General features: G+C 48.6%; 1 long non-coding RNA gene across 1 annotated transcript; it reads left to right on the top strand.

Annotated features, from left to right (window-relative positions):
- Positions 1-954: 954 nt before the first annotated feature.
- LOC148109685 (uncharacterized) lies at positions 955-15,205 on the top strand. The gene is made up of 4 exons (XR_015725083.1): positions 955-1,281; positions 2,992-3,101; positions 8,562-8,705; positions 14,669-15,205. It is a non-coding gene; the product is annotated as an uncharacterized LOC148109685 (long non-coding RNA).
- The last annotated feature ends 391 nt before the right edge of the window (positions 15,206-15,596 follow it).

The raw sequence follows: 15,596 nt of genomic DNA, 5'->3' as shown, positions 1-15,596 counted from the left end.
TCATGTTCGTTGTTCCTTCCTCCCCACAGGAAACGCGCTGGCTGTGCCGCACAGCACAGGACGTTAATTACCTGAATGATTTCCACCAGATTCTTCAGTGTCCTTTCGTGAGGTGCTCTAAGGCTGAGCGAGACCTCTTCCACCTTTTCTCTTGGTCTGGATCTGTGTGTTCAGGGACACAGAGAGAGAGAGATTATCTTCTCAGACACTCAGGAGAGGGAGGGGTAGTGTGGATACTTGTCACAAACCACCTTTCCTTCTTACTGTAAAGTAATAAAAACAAACAGCATCCTAACCTCTCTGCCGGGATGGGGCTGCTGTTTACAGATAAACAGAGACCTGCTGCCTGTTAGGATCCCAGGAACAAAATTCAGTCGGAAGATTGAAAACACAATTGTGTTTACAGATCCGCAGCGACATGCCAATGTCATGTTGGTGGCAGAAGGCAAAGGTCATGTTTACTGCAAGCAGAGGTGCCCGGAGCTGCCACGGGGGCTGCTGGCGGGGGATCCTGAAGAGAAGCACGGCTGTGGCTGTGAATTCGCTCTTGCCAACCTCAAACCACAGGGCAAGGGATCAGAGGTGAGGTCCTGAGACGGTTGTGCGGCCCAGCATCGAGGCCCCTCGGTGTCTGGAATGGGGCCCCTCGGCCCTGTGCGCTCGCTCTGATTTTTCCAGTCCTCAGAAAAACTTGCTTCCGGCTGGGGAAAACCCTCTTCCAGAAAACGAGGCCACAGCAGCCTAGGGTCACAAATGCCATTAGAAAAGCGTCTGCCCTCGGTGCAGATTACTGGGACGGCTGCAAGACGAAAGCTCCCTCCCCCACAGACAGGTGCTACTGACAGTCCGCTGGCCAAGTCCCTTGAAAGGCAAACGGCACCATGGTTCTAAGTGCCTATTGGGTCGGAGACACCTGACACTCTGCGGGCCCTGCCACCAACTTTCAGGGTGACCTTGAGCAATTATTTAAGCTCTCATTGCCAGAGTTTCATCATCTATAAAGTAAAAATAAAATTGCTTGTCTCTTAGGATTAGGAAGAGGATTAACAGAAATAATAGAGGAGAATGCTTTCCACATTTCCTGGTGTAAGCGCTCGATAAATGGCAGCTGTTGTTAGAACAAGGACGTTGAGGGGAAGAGCCTTGCATGGAGGAGAATGAGGGATAAGTTGCTGATTCATAAGGAGTTCTAATAGCTCAGGAGAATTGCCTGGCGGATCCGTGCTTTGTATCTCAGCTGGAGGGCTACCCAAAACCGCAGCCTCCAGGTTGGAAGGGAAGGTAAGCATCTCATCCCAGTTTGCCTTGATTCTGTGTTCTCCTGTCCTGGGAAACTCCTTGATCCCAGGCAAACCTGGATGCTTGGTCACTGTAGAGGCCAACCCGAGTTTGACTGGGGGATGATTAGAAGTAAAGTGCCTCATGGACCATTTGCTCCTAGGCTGACCCACCATGTGTTAAAGCCCAGACTTTTGGCAAAAGGGGCCTAACAAGGGATAATGGTCCTTGGCTTCATTTCTCGTTAATGGCTTTAATTGGAGCTGGGGTTATCTGGCCGGGCAACTTCCACCCAGCCTGCTGGGCAAATCCCCTCCCCGCTGGGCCAAGTCATCAGGCAGATTTGTGTGGGGCGGCAGGGACATGGCTTTCCCTTGCTCTTCTCCAGGGAGAATCCGAGCAGGACGCTTAGGGGATGCTGCCGCCCATTTGCCTTCTGGGGCAGACCCGTAGGACGAAGCTGGGTCTCCACCGACCCTGATCCACCCAGAAAGTGAGCAGCTGTTGCACTCCACCCTGGAGCCCACATCTGTGGCCCCTCTTGGACCTCGTCCTCAGCATCAGGGAGAAGCTAGAATGGAAACTTTCAGAAATCAGCTAGCCTGACCATCCAAGCCAAGTGCTACAGCTTGTGATTGCCAGCTTGCTGTGGGACATTGGGGGGCAGCACCACAGCCTGTCCTGACTGGGAGGAGCCACAGATCAGCATCCCCAGGGTCCTTCAGTCCTTCCAACTTCCTGCCCTGAGCTCTAGGCAAGGATAAAGAGTGCTGATGAGTATCAATATTTGGGGAGCATTCGATATACGTGTTTTAATTGAAAGATGTGGTTTAGGAGTTATAATACTTAACTTCAGGCTATTGATTTACACGAACATACTATTTCTGCAGTACGCACTGCATAACAATACATAAGCTTGCAGTTCAAGGAAGCCAGTGTTGTCTGAGTATGTGAATGTGTCAGTTTCCTATTGCTGCTGTAACCAATTCCCACAGACTTAGTGCCTTTATTAAACGACACAAGTTTATTAGCTCACAGTTCTGGAAGTTAGAAGTCCAGAATAGGTCACTTCCTTTTCCCTACCCTCTAACCCTTAACAACCAGCCCTTATGGATTTGCCTCTTCTGGACGTTGCATATAATTGGAATCATACACTCTGTGGCCTTCAGTAAATGGCACCTTTCACTTAGCATAATGTTTCCATAGTTCACCCATGTTGTCACATGAATGAGCCTTTCATTCCCATTTATGGCTGAATAATACTCCACTATATGGCTACACCCTATTTGTTTATCCATTCATCAGTTGATGAGCATTTAGGTTGCTTCCACTTTTTGGCTGTTATGAACAATGCTACCATGAACATTTTGTGTGCAAATTTTGTGCTGACATGATTTTCATTCCCTTGGGTATATATCTAGGAGTGGAATTGCTGGTCATAAGGTAAGTCTGTGTTTAACATTTTAGGAGCTGCCAGAATGTTTTCCAAAGTGATTCTACCATTTTGAATTTTCACCAGGAAGGAATGAGAGTTCCTCTTTCTCTGCATCTTTGATAGAAATTGATATTTTTAGATCTATGGATTTTAGACACTCTAACAGATATATAAAAACATCTCATTTTTCTTTAATTTGCATTTCCCTAATGACAATGATGTTGATATCTTCTCTTATGCTTATTTTCCATCTGCACATCTTTTTTTTTTTTTTCAAGTAGGCTCCACACCAAGCATGGAACCCAATGTGGGGCCTGAACTCATGACCCCGAGATCAAGACCTGAGCTGAGATGGAGAATCGGATGCTCAACGAACTGAGCCACCCAGGTGCCCCTGCATATCTTCTTTAATGAAGTGTCTGTTCAGATCTCTTGCTCATTTTTAATTGGGGTGTTCATTTTTTTATTGTTGAGTTTTAAGTGTTCTTTGTATATTTTGTATACAAGTTTTTTTTTTAAGATTTTATTTATTTATTTGACAGAGAGCAAGAGAGACAGAGAAGGAACACAAGCAGGGGCAGAGGGAGAGGGAGAAGCAGGCTCCCTGCAGAGCAAGGAGCCTGTTACGGGATTCAATCCCAAGACCCTGGGATCACGACCTGAGCCCAAGGCAGATGCCTGATGACTGAACCACCCAGGCGCCCCTGTATACAAGTATTTATCAGATATGTGATGCCCAACCAAATGATAATTTAAATATTATATTTTTAAGTAATCTCTATACCCAGTGCAGGGTTTGAACTCACAACCCTGAGGTCGAGAGTTACACCCTTCCCGTGTGAACCAGCCAGGTGCCCCTAACCAAAAGATAATTTAAAGAAATAAAATTAAGAAAGCACGTAAGCCAAGAGAGGAAGGTAAAAAAAAGTGGGGAGGGCGTGGTCTCTGGAGCTGGTAATCCTGAATTCAGCTTCTCGTTCTGCTCTTTGTTAGTGGTATGAGCTCTTGGAGTCCCAGTTTTCCCCTCTAAAGATTAAATAATATCTATCTCTGAGGGTGTTTAAATAAGATGATTACTAAAAATTGCTGGTGCTTAGTAAGTGTTCGCTAAATAGTAGTTTTATAATTGACTTACCTTATCTAGGTTCACTTGGTCAGCAAGTTGCGGAACCAGAATGCATATAGAGGTTTCTACTTTCAAATGTGCCTTTCCCATACTGACCACTAGAGGGCAGCATTAGAAGTCCCGCAGTCCTGGGCACCAATTTTACCTGTGCTGCCTGCAAGCGGGGTGACATTGGAAAAGCGACTTCTCTCTGAGCCTCAGTTTTCTCATCTGTGAAGTCAGATGAATGAATGTATTTTTAAAAGAAGTCTAGTACTGTCTCAGGAACATAGTAGATGGTATATATTTCATTTATATACATTTTGAAAAGACACACCATGGTGCATTGGGAAGACACTGAACTAAGAGTCAGAAGTCCTAGGCTCTTGTGCTTCCTTGGCCTCACCTGGCTGTGTGACCTTGGGACTGTGTGATCTTGGGGCCTTGATCTCTCGGGACTTTGAAGGCTTCCTCTCAATTAAAGCATTAGAACGACAAGGGGGAGAGGGATCTTTTAAAATACCAATGAAAATTATGAAATAGATATGTGAGTGAAAGCCACCAAAATCAAGATAGCAGATGCTTCTGGAGAGGAAAAGAAGGGAAGGAGAATGAAGAAGGACACACAGAGGTTCAATTGTATTTATGACACTTTATTTCTTGAAGAAAATTTGACATAAACATGGCACAGATTGACTTTCATAAATCTACCTGGTAAAATACAGTGGACATTATTCTTTATACTTTTTAGAGGGAGAGAAGAGTTTAGTGAAAAAGAGATATGGTTAATCTTTTACTGGGCCTCATTTATAAATTAAACTTTTTCATAGTATGTATGTGGGGGGGGGGAACATAGCATATACAGGGTTCAGTGCTATCTGCAGTTTCAGGCATCAGGGTCTTGGAACATATCCTTTGTGGATAAGGGGGACTACAGTATTTCTAAGGGAGAGGCAAGATTTCCTGACCTGCAGGAGGAGTCGTGTAGGAGGGAAAGAGGAGTCAGAGATAGCTCCAACACTGTGGAACTGGGCAGCTGACCTCTTATTAATTGGAAGATCCTAGATTTGTATTGTGTAGGCCAGCATGTTTGTGACAATTCGTTGTAGCAATGGAAAATGAACAACCCCTCCCACATGAAGGGGGAGAGGAGACGGGGAAGAGCTGAGGGGACAGAGAAGCAGTGAGTGGAGTAAGAGGAAAACAAACAACAGGCTATCCTGGGAGCCAAAGAGGAGGCAGCAGGAGACCGGGGTCCTGTGTTGCTCACAGGTCACATAGGATGAGGATGGAGATTCCACCATTGGACTTAGGAATGTGGGGGGTAATTCTCTGACGGGTTTTCTACGAAGAGGAACAAAAAAATGGGATGGTCCTGAAGGGGTGTTTGCAGTCGTTGTGGTCGTTTCAAAGGGGAGAAGTGACAGTGTGTTTGTAAACTGATAGGAGTAATCTGGAGAAAGGGCGAGGTGCAGAGGGCAGAGACCAGCTGGGGGAGCAGGACAGCGGCTAGTGCAGTTAGAATCGGCCTTCCAGAACAGGGAATGGCGACTGGCGGGAAAGCAGGGCACGCGGCTGTCGTTGCTGGTAGCTGAGTGGCTAAGGCAGCTGGAGTCTTTGACCTTCTCTTCTCTTCTCTTTTCCTCGCTGAGGCAGATGGCGCAGAAGACTAGGAGACTTGCAGAGAAAGATGTAGAATGACCCTCTAGGATAGAGTGGGCACATGAATGGACTTGGGAAGCCCCGGATGATTGCCAGGCAGCATTCAAGACCCATTTCAACGTCAAGTATTTCCGAAGGGCAAGAAAGGAAATAGAAATCATAACTGAAAGTCGATTTGCCAAGCGCAGGTTTCCTCTGATGCTAGCGATCTAATTCCCAGACCACATTTGCCCGAAACAGAGGCTCTCGGCACTGGGTCTTGGACTCTCTCTTAGCAACTTTTTGGCCTCTCATCTAGGAGGCCTCTGGGCTGGTGTTGTTACCTGCCTCCCCGGAGCTAGTCTGATGAATACCCTGTTCTGTTCAAGGCCAGATGAAACGAATTTTTCTGTTTCCAGCCGCACCACACCCTTTAGCGACCTCCCACTGAGGTCTGGTTTCTGGTCTAGACAAGACACTTGGTTTTTTGGCTCATTTGCATAGCAGAGATTATTGACATCAGCCATCCCAATGAGCGCACAAGCCTGTCTCAGCCCAGGTTCTCAGCCCCGGCTCGGCTCCCGTCTCCTCTCCCAGGTGGCATCTCTCTCTTCTCCTTCCGGCGGAGAAGTGTATTTAGCAAAAGTCCCATGCGTACGTCACGGTGACCCACATCCTATAGAAATGATAGTGAGGACCGTAGGCTGTTCTCTCGCAGACCTTGAGCGCTCAGGGAGAGTGAACCCAGCAAGGAGGGAGAGGGAAGGGGAGGGAGAGAGCCCCAGCTGATTTAAAAGGTGGGGTCAAAGACAAAACTTCCTTATCCCATTTGGTCACATTCTGGCTATCAATAGGACAGAGGGCTTGAAGCTGTTAAAGAAGGAACAGACCTAGAACAGGTCACCATCTAATTAGGAAGATATTTTTATATGCATACGAAATAGGCTGCATTTCCATGGAAGATTCCAGGATTCCCTGCTTTGGGCCCCTGCTCCAGTGGGAGTCAACTATTTGCTCTTTTAGCTGGAGGACTGCTCCTTTCCTACCTCCAGAATCCCATTTACCCATTCCCTCTACCTAGAATGCCTCCTCCCCTAATCTCCGGCAACCAAAATTCTTTTTGGGTGTCAAGTCCTTCTTCAAAATTTGCCTCCTATATCACGACCTCCTCGGTTTCTTTAGCCAAAAGTTGTCTAAATTTCTCCGTGAACTCTTAAAACTGTATCTCTCAAACTTCTTCTTCCTTTTTCATTATTACCCTCCTAGGGAGACCTTTTTGGATTCCACACCCCGCCCCCCGGCCCCGAGTAGCCTCCTGAAATTGTAATACTCCAGGGTAAGGGTGTCTAGGAGAAGGCTTGTCTGCAGGACTTCAAAGCCATGGTAATAAGAAGGAAGCAATACAAGTCCCATGGCTAAAGAACCGGCCCCACTGATTTCCTCTACTGGTTTGAGTCAGGCTCGGCCCACAGGATTCAGGTTCTTCGATTCCTTCTTTGACCAGAAGACCAGTCACTGACACAGACACCAAAAACCTGGCTCAAACATTAGAAAAGCACAATAGAACCAGAAGGAACACAGAAAATGTAGAAGGGCTCCATTTCAGAAAATGATTGTGAATCTCTTAAATTTGAATCAGATAAACTATGGCTAGATCACAAGATATTTGCACCACTAAGGAGCCTTAGTGTGCACCTTTCAGTAGTGGTATTGTGCGGGGCAATGAAAATAGAATTTTTTTAAAAAAGATTTTATTTATTCATCTGACAGAGAGAGAGAGAGCACAAGCAGGGGGAGCAGCAGGCAGAGGGAGAAGCAGACTCCACTGAGCAGGGAGCCCGATGCAGGGCTCGATCCCAGGACCCTGGGATCATGACCTGAGCCCAAGGCAGACGTTTTACCCACTGAGCCACCCAGGCGCCCTTGAAAATAGAATTTGACTTGCAAAAAAAAAAATACACCAATTTTGGGGAACATATATATTATACCAAGCATGGTGCACTCACATAGTGAGTCTGAATATAAAATGTTGTGTCTCAGGGAATAGGGAGGCCTGAGGGCAGGGAGAGAGTCAGACAAGGCAATAGTCAGCACTCACACGTATCGATGAAGTTCACCATCTTATATCAGGGTGGTTTGCGGTGCCCCAAACAATTACAATAATAGCATCAAAGATCACTGATCACAGGGGCTCCTGGGTGTCGCAGTAGGTTAAGTGTCCAACTCTTGGTTTCAGCTCAGGTCGTGATCTCAGGGTCGTGAGATCAAGCCCTGAGTTGGGCTCCATGCTGAGTGTGGAGCCTGCTTGAGATCCTCCCTCCTTCTCCCTGTACCCCTCCCACTGTGCTCTCTCTCTCTCTCTAAAATAAATCTTTAAAAAAAGATCACTGGTCACAGACCACGATAACAAATGTAATAATAATGAAGAAGTTCGAAATATTGCTAGAATTAACAAAATGTGACCCGGAGACATGAAGTGAGGAAATGCTGTTGGAAAAATGGTGTCAACAGACTTGCTCCACAAACACAGAGTTGCCCCAAATTTCAGTTTGTAAAAACAAACAAAAACAAAACCCGAAAAAACCCGCACCGTATCTGCAAAGCACAGTAAAGAGAAGAACAGTACAATGAGGCACGCTTGCATAAAATTAATACTTTAACCGTCGAAGAAAAGTTGGAGGAAACTGAAAAACATACAGCAAAATGAAGTAATCCCAACTATCTAGAACCAGCCACTGGCAACATTTCCACGAGCATCCCTTCCGTCTTCTGGCTCTCCATCCATTTATCTACTTATCTACCGCACCCATCTCCCTTACCTTGTAGCACCTTGGCCTTCTTGGTTTTCCTTCCTCGTTAGCCATCTTCTTCCTGGGTTTCTTTTTCCCTTTCCATCTGACAACAGTTTGTCGCTTACGGGTGGAGATTTACAGATGCTCTGAAGTATCTCCGTGTCCTCAGTCCTCGAATATAAGCATTCCACGCATGTGTGCAGAACGACAACTTTCTTAGGCAAGATCGAGATTTCCTTTCACCTACAGCTGTGCGTTCTCTGGTAAACACAACGGCTATTCACACATGTTTTTTTCTCTTTTCCTTCAGATTATACTTCTCTGCCTGTTGAATTCAGGTGGGACCACGTGACTTGCGTTGGGCCGGAAAATGTGAGCGGAATAGATGCGTCACGTGGACGCAGCAGCTTTCAGAACCGGTACACGCTTCGCCGGTTTCTTTCTCTCTGCTTCGGTGAGTAGTCATGTTCCATTTAGAGGCTCCTCCATCGAGCTGGGCTGTGGGTTAAGAAGGATCGTGCTATGAAGCAGAGCTCCCACCTATCCACGATGGTCACGGAACACAAGCATGAAGTAAACCTTCGTTGTTTCGCGCCGCGGGTTGGTCAACTCTGCCTAAGGGTGGACTATGTTTGTAAATAAAGTTTTATTGCAACATAGTCACAGCCACTGATTCATGGCATGGCTGTTTTCGTGCTAGAACGGCGGAGTTGAGTGGTGGTTACATAGACCTTAGGGCCTGAGGGCCTAACTGACCCACGTTCCAAATATCCAAATGAGTATTAGGGACAGGCTGGAGGGAGGAGAAAGCCCCGGCAACGCCACTGACCCTAGACGACCACAGTAGCCAAAGCGGCTTTTCTTAATCTTTTAAAACCCATCGTGATCCTTTTTTCATATCTTCCTTAAAACTCGAATATTCTTTTTTTTTTTTTAAGATTTTATCTATTTATTTGACAGAGAGAGAGACAGCCAGCGAGAGAGGGAACACAAGCAGGGGGAGTGGGAGAGGAAGAAGCAGGCTCTCAGCGGAGGAGCCTGATGTGGGGCTCGATCCCAGAACGCCAGGATCACGCCCTGAGCCAAAGGCAGACGCTTAATGACTGAGCCACTCCGGCGCCCCAAAACTCGAATATTCTTAATGTTTAAAATGTAAATCATTTGTTCTTTAGTAAGAATAAGTCAAAACTGTGGTAATTTCTAAAGGAGGTTTTACTTGGATCTTGAAAGAGGCACTTTGTTTGTTTGTTTGTTTGTTTGTTTTGTTTTGTTCGGCAGGGTATCAGGGCGACCAGCAAGGCTGGAAGGAGAATAGAACACAGTGAGCTTATTCTCTGCTTTGTAATCCCCCTCGTCCCAGATTCTCAGAACTACCACCAGCCCCTCTAAGGCTGGTGGCTCAGTAGGACCCACGGCACCACCAGAGATGGAAAAACTCGAGGGGAGATGCCATGGGGGTTCTGTGCAGGCTTCCGGGAGATGTGGAGTCCTCTCAGTCAGGGTCCCCAGGGGAGGCTGCACGGGAACAGGAGGGGGGAAGGACTGAGAAGTCTGAAGGACAGAACCTAGGGGTGAGGGTTCTGAGACCTGAAGGATCTGCAGACTAAAGGGGAGGGATGACAGGGATTGTCTGGAAGGCTTTGCTCATACTTTATACCTGAGACTATTCTTACGAGGACCCTTGGTGATCTGTACCTGCTGGGGACACATGTGGCTTCCGTGGCTTCTGGGGCCCAGCCCAGCTCCTTTGCTCTAATCTCTTCTCCCAGGACTCCTCCTCTATTTCTAGCCACAGCCTACTCTACTCCCTAGGATTCCTGAGATTGACTCCCACCCCCTGACATCCCCCCCTCCCGCCCCAGGAAAGGAGCACAAGAGCTGTTTACATTTCCTGAACTACCCCGACCCGTGATGCCCCAACGCCAGGTTCTGGCTCCACCTTGACCAGTGCCTAATGGGGCCATCTTGGGTCACGAGTCCCTTTGCCTCATTGAGTTCACCTGTAAAATTAGGAGTTTGATGATACAATCCGTGAAGTCACTTTTAACTATCAAGGTGTTTCTGCAAATCACTACAGGGAAATAGAGAGATCGCCAAAAACAAACAAACAAATAAAGGAACATTACAGGCTTCTAGGAAACCTCAACATAGTCTCATAAAAGTTTTGTCTGAGTTATGGTGAAATGAGAATGGGGCCAATCCTTTCTCCAGCACCTTTTCTTGACAGAGGGAAAGCTCCTAGGATACAGGAAACTCATTTGTATGTCAAAAGGTGGGACTCACAGGAAGGCTTCCTGTTGCTTCCAGAGGTAAGAAGTTTCTGCCTGGCAGTTTGGATCCCAGGTAACAATTTGTTGGAGATATTTTCATGAGTAAGTGTACCAGGACAAACTCTTGGACATGAGGATGGGCCTGAAATTTTTGGAACATTTAGCCATTAAATAATCTCTTATTCTAGTCCTTACAAAGAAGGGGAAAAAAATAAACTTATTACTTCATTCAAAGCCAATGAAATTCATCCAGCCCCAGCCTCCCTGGAAACCCTGCCCACAGAGGCTAAGCCTGTCTTTAAAGAGCCAGATAATAAAGGAGTTCAAGTGAAAGTCCAGAGTCAGCCAGCTTGAGTTTAGATCTTCTCCCACCACTTACCTGAATGGCTAAGGGCAAATACATAAATCTCTCTAAGCCTTAGTTTCCTCATCTGTACAATGGGTACCTATTTTATAGGTCAACAGGTTTAATCGAGAGAAAGACAGCCGTTACCTGGCACAGTGTCTGGGGAATAGTGAGTGCTCAAGAGAGACCAGCGATTGCTATTACACTGCATCTTGGTAAACTAGATCTTATGGCAGAAGGCACCCCTTCACACCTGCTCTTCTCCCCACAGCCCCTTTTAATAGGATTCACCATTCCTTGATACTCTATAGGCAAGCTGGCCTCAGGACTTGGGTGTTCAGCTGCAGGCTGAGTGGTAGAGCTTATGGGCCTTTTGATCCGGAAATCCTCCCTTTTCCCCCTTGGTTGGTGGGCAGGGGGCAAAGTGAAAACACCAAGTCCAATGGGAGCTTCCCTTCTGGGGCAAGCGATGAATGAAGGGTTTTCAAAGCCCAGCTCTGCCAGTGACTTGGGCAAGCACTTGGTACATGGTGAGCCTCTAGATGCATTTGCTCCTCCCTTCTATTGGTGGTGGCCCCAGCAGCCGTGAGAGAAGGCGCCAAGTCCCCTTCCACCCCTTCTCTTCTCCCTCCCCTAAAGAAATTTCTGCCTGTCTCCTTCCTTATTCGGGATTCCCCACCACCCTGAGCCACCTGGGAGAGAGTCTCCCCAAAGACACTCGGGGCCCTTTCCAGGTGCAAAGCGGGTACAGGGGCCGGCCTGGGGGCAGGTGCGGCCGCGAATTGGCAGGTAGCCCCACGAGTCCCCCTGAGCCCAAACTTCGCGGGCGCTGCCTGGGCGGGGGGGGGGGGCGGGGGGGCCGCAGGGGTTGCGGGGCCAGAGCCCACCTGCCCAAGCCCGGCCGACCCGCACGTTCGGGCTTTTCTCAGAAGAGAAAATTCGTGGGTTAAGGACGGCGACCGCTTTCGCCGTCCCCGACAGCCGCCGTCCTGCCTAACCGCGGCTCGGAGGAGGCCGCTGGGCATCTGGGGGCCACCGGGCCGCGCGGTCCCCGCGGTGCTGCTCAGCGCCCGGCCCTCGGGCTCAAATCTCTCCGAATACAGAAGGAGTCTGAAGGGAAAGAGGACCCGGCGGCGCGGCGGCCGTGAATGCGGCTCTCCGCCCGGACACTGGCACCCGGCCCCCGCCGCGGCCGAGGCGCAGACGCTTCTCCAAGGAAGCCCGGGCTCCGAGGACCCCGCGGTTCCCCGCCCGGGACCCCAAGTTCTGGGACTGGACAGAGGCGCGACATTTGCCCCTGGCAGGGTCAGCAGGCGGAGCGGCGGCTGGACTCCCCTTCTGCCTCGGCTGGGCGTCGGAAAGGGGGCAGTTTGGGGGTGCCGGGCGGATGATGGGGAGAGGGCCATCTCCCTGCCGCAGCCGACCTCCAGAAAACAGGTAACTGAGAAAAGTGAGGGTAGCGGTAAAATAAATAAATAATTAAATAAATAAATAAATGCTAAGAAGAAAAAGGATGAGAAAAATGCAAAGGGGAAAAGGTCAGTGGGAAAAAGGGTGCAATCAAAGGGGACAGTCAGTTGCTGTGTCCGTGCCAGGATAAGTTCCCAAAAAAAAGTGGTTGGCCGTAGGCCGGTGATGGGTATTAAGGAGGGCACATATTGCATGGAGCACTGGGTGTTATATGCAAATAATGAATCATGGAACATTGCATCAAAAACTGGGGATGTACTGTATGGTGACTAATATAACAAAATAAATATTATTAAAAATTTAAAAACAACAACAACAATAACAAAAAGTGGTTGGCCGTGAAACAGTGGTTCTCGAAGTGCTTCCCGACCCCGGCAAGCATCACCCGGGAACTTGTTAGAAATGCAAACCTCCTGCTCAGAAACTTCCAGCAATCTGTGTTCCAACAGGTCTTCTGGGTGATTCTGTTGCCGGCTCACGTTTATTAACCCCTAGGACCAAGGCAGGGCACCGGCCTGGGGCTGGGAAACTGGGCCTCTCGGTTTTCCCATCAGTAGAAGGGAGGGTTGGGCTAGATTGGGGGCCTCTGATGGATGGAGTCAGGCAGGTCGGTCGCACAGGGTAAGGTGGGCCAGGTTGGGAATGTCACCCCCCAGAGGGCCTGTGCCCTGTGCCAGCCGGTTGTTGCCTGGCTCAAATGAGGGACAGGTGTTGCCATATAATTGGGTTTTGCAAGAGTAGCTGGAAACCTGGATTTTTTAAATGTGAAATCTCTCGGTTCTTTTTTTTTTTTTTTTAACGTTGGCAACTAATTAAACATTTTAAAAACATTGTTTGGGTCTTCACTGCAGGCCAAGCAAAACACATCTGCAGCCCGGATTTGCCCTGTGGGTCCCGGCTTATATTCTTTAGACTCCAAGATCTCACCTTACTCTGAAAGGGTCTGTGAGACTGACGTAAAGTGGGCTGCTCCCGCCCTGAATAGAAAAGTCGGACCTTCTGAACTTCTAAGAAAGTATTAGCAGGAGAGAGAGGCTTTTGGACACCTCGCAGTCACATAAAACTATGACTGTTCCTTGAACTCCCTCCTTGCTGTTATCTCTCACTGTCTTAACCAGGGAACCTCACTGTTCTCGTAATTTAGACCTAAAAACAGAAGCAGTAAGCAACCTGCTCAGAGGCATCTGCCAGAGACATCCTGCAAAATACCACCTCCTCGACCGCAGCTCCTTTGTTAAGACCCACTCTAAAAAACACTCAAGGTTTAGCAAATGCTTTTCCTCCGTGCCAGAGATGGTTCTAAGTACCTTACATGGATTAATTCATTTAATCCTACAACAACTCTATGAAATGGGTACGGCTATTGTCTCATATTTTATAGATGAGGAGACAGAGGCCCAGAGAGGTTAAGTGACTTGCCCGAGGTCACCCAGCTTGTATGCAGCGAGTGGCAGAGTTGGGATTTGAACCCAGGCACCCCGGCTGGCTCCAGAGCCCACCCCGCTTTACTGCCTCCCCTGCTCTCGGTGATAAGCCTCATCCTGTCCCACCCAGATGGGACCCCGAGGAATGCGGCAGCTCAGAAGGACATGAAGGGCCTGCGCCGCAGGAGCTGGGCAGGCCCAGCACACGTGGAGCTGTGACCCAAGCAGGTGGGCCCCTCAGCAGCGTGCCCGCTAATGTAGCCAGTCGGGCTTCAGGTGTCACGGAATTTGACAGCTCTAACAAAGGAGGTGTCATCCGGAAGAGATGAAAGAACAGAGCTGTTTATTTGGGGATTAGAGCCTTAAGAAACGTCTGTAACTCTGCAGGCTGCATTTCTGCAGCTTATCCTCCTTGTTCCTGACAGAGTGTGCTCAGGGTTGTAGAGGCGGGAATGCTCCGTAATCTAGTTTAATGTTACAAGGCTTTCTAGGCAGAAGAACGGTCTCCCTGCCACACAGCATTGTGTCCTGAAGGGCTCCAGGTGGAAAGAGCACTGAAAACGCAGTCAGGAGACCTGGGTCCTAGCCCTAGCGTTATACATAATTGACCGTGAGGCCTGCGGAAACGGTTTTACGTTCTGGGTGCCAGGGGCTCCCTTTCCTGTGTTGTCTGTTCCATTAGCTGCTCACCACACGAAGCTACATTCAAAATGCCGGCTCTGACCTGCACCAGCTACATTTTCTGTGCTCAGGAGCCCCACGCGGCTGCTGGCTGTCACGTTGGAGGGTGCAGACGCAGAGCCTCTCTGTGACGGCAGAAAGGTCTATTGTGCGCTGCTGCTTGTGATTGAATTAGCTCACCCTACAGCCCTCTGAACAATTACATTCTATGTTTTGTTTGTTTCAGCTACATGAGTGTTGCTGCTCGCACCTGTGAGACAGGCCCTGGGGGTGGCCGATCTCCGCCGGCGAGATGGGGACCGTGCGCTGGTCGGTTCTCAGCTAGTGAATTCACCTTCTGGCCAAGCTACTAGAGAGACATCCATTCAAATCAGTGATGCAGCTTTGACCACGAACATTCCTCGCGGCTCACAAAGGAAGTGATCTTGGATCGGATCTAATCATTTGGGGTAAAAGGAAGACTATGGTTGTGACTTCATGAATTCTAACCGGCTGTCCCTGGCCTGGTTTGGGGATGAAAACATTGGAAGGATACCATCAAATACTAGTGAGAGCTAACATTTATCTGGCACTTGGCGTATGCCAGGTATTGTCCTAAGCACTTCACAAATTGTAACCTATTTAGTCCTCATAGCAGTGCTAGGAGGTGAGTACTACTATCGCCCCATTTGGCAGAGGGGGCAGCTGAGGTCCAGGGAGGCTCAGCAGTGCGCACTGCCATGTGGTCAGTGCTAGAGCTGGGACCAGCATTGCCAGATAAAATACGGCACTGAAATTCAGTTTTCACTGGATGTCCTATGTTTTTGTGGGTGAAATCAGCAACCTACCTGAGATCCAAGTTCAGGCTTTCTGGCTCCAGAGTCTGGTACTCCTCGTGCCTCTATTTGCTGCCCCTTACAAGAGAAAGGTACTTTTGGATATTCTGTTGTAAAACACAGGGAAGCACCTCTTTGGAACTATGTAGCTCCCTCCTCCGTGTACCCCAAGTCCTCATACTCAAATGCGTGAACGTCAGCCAGAGCCTGGGGAATCCTGGGAGTACACACAGAAGCCCAGTAAGACAGTCCAGCTCTTCTCTCCTAAAGCCTAAGCCCTGCTTCGCACCTAGACAAGTAGACACCATTATTCCCACAGTTCTGGGACCAACCCACCTC

Source organism: Ursus americanus, chromosome 7, assembly GCF_024610735.1.
Source record: "Ursus americanus isolate L20-20 chromosome 7, mUrsAme1.1.p, whole genome shotgun sequence".
Taxonomy (NCBI): domain Eukaryota; kingdom Metazoa; phylum Chordata; class Mammalia; order Carnivora; family Ursidae; genus Ursus; species Ursus americanus.
Note: the sequence above shows the minus strand (reverse complement) of the source record. Positions and strands in the feature narration are given on the sequence as shown.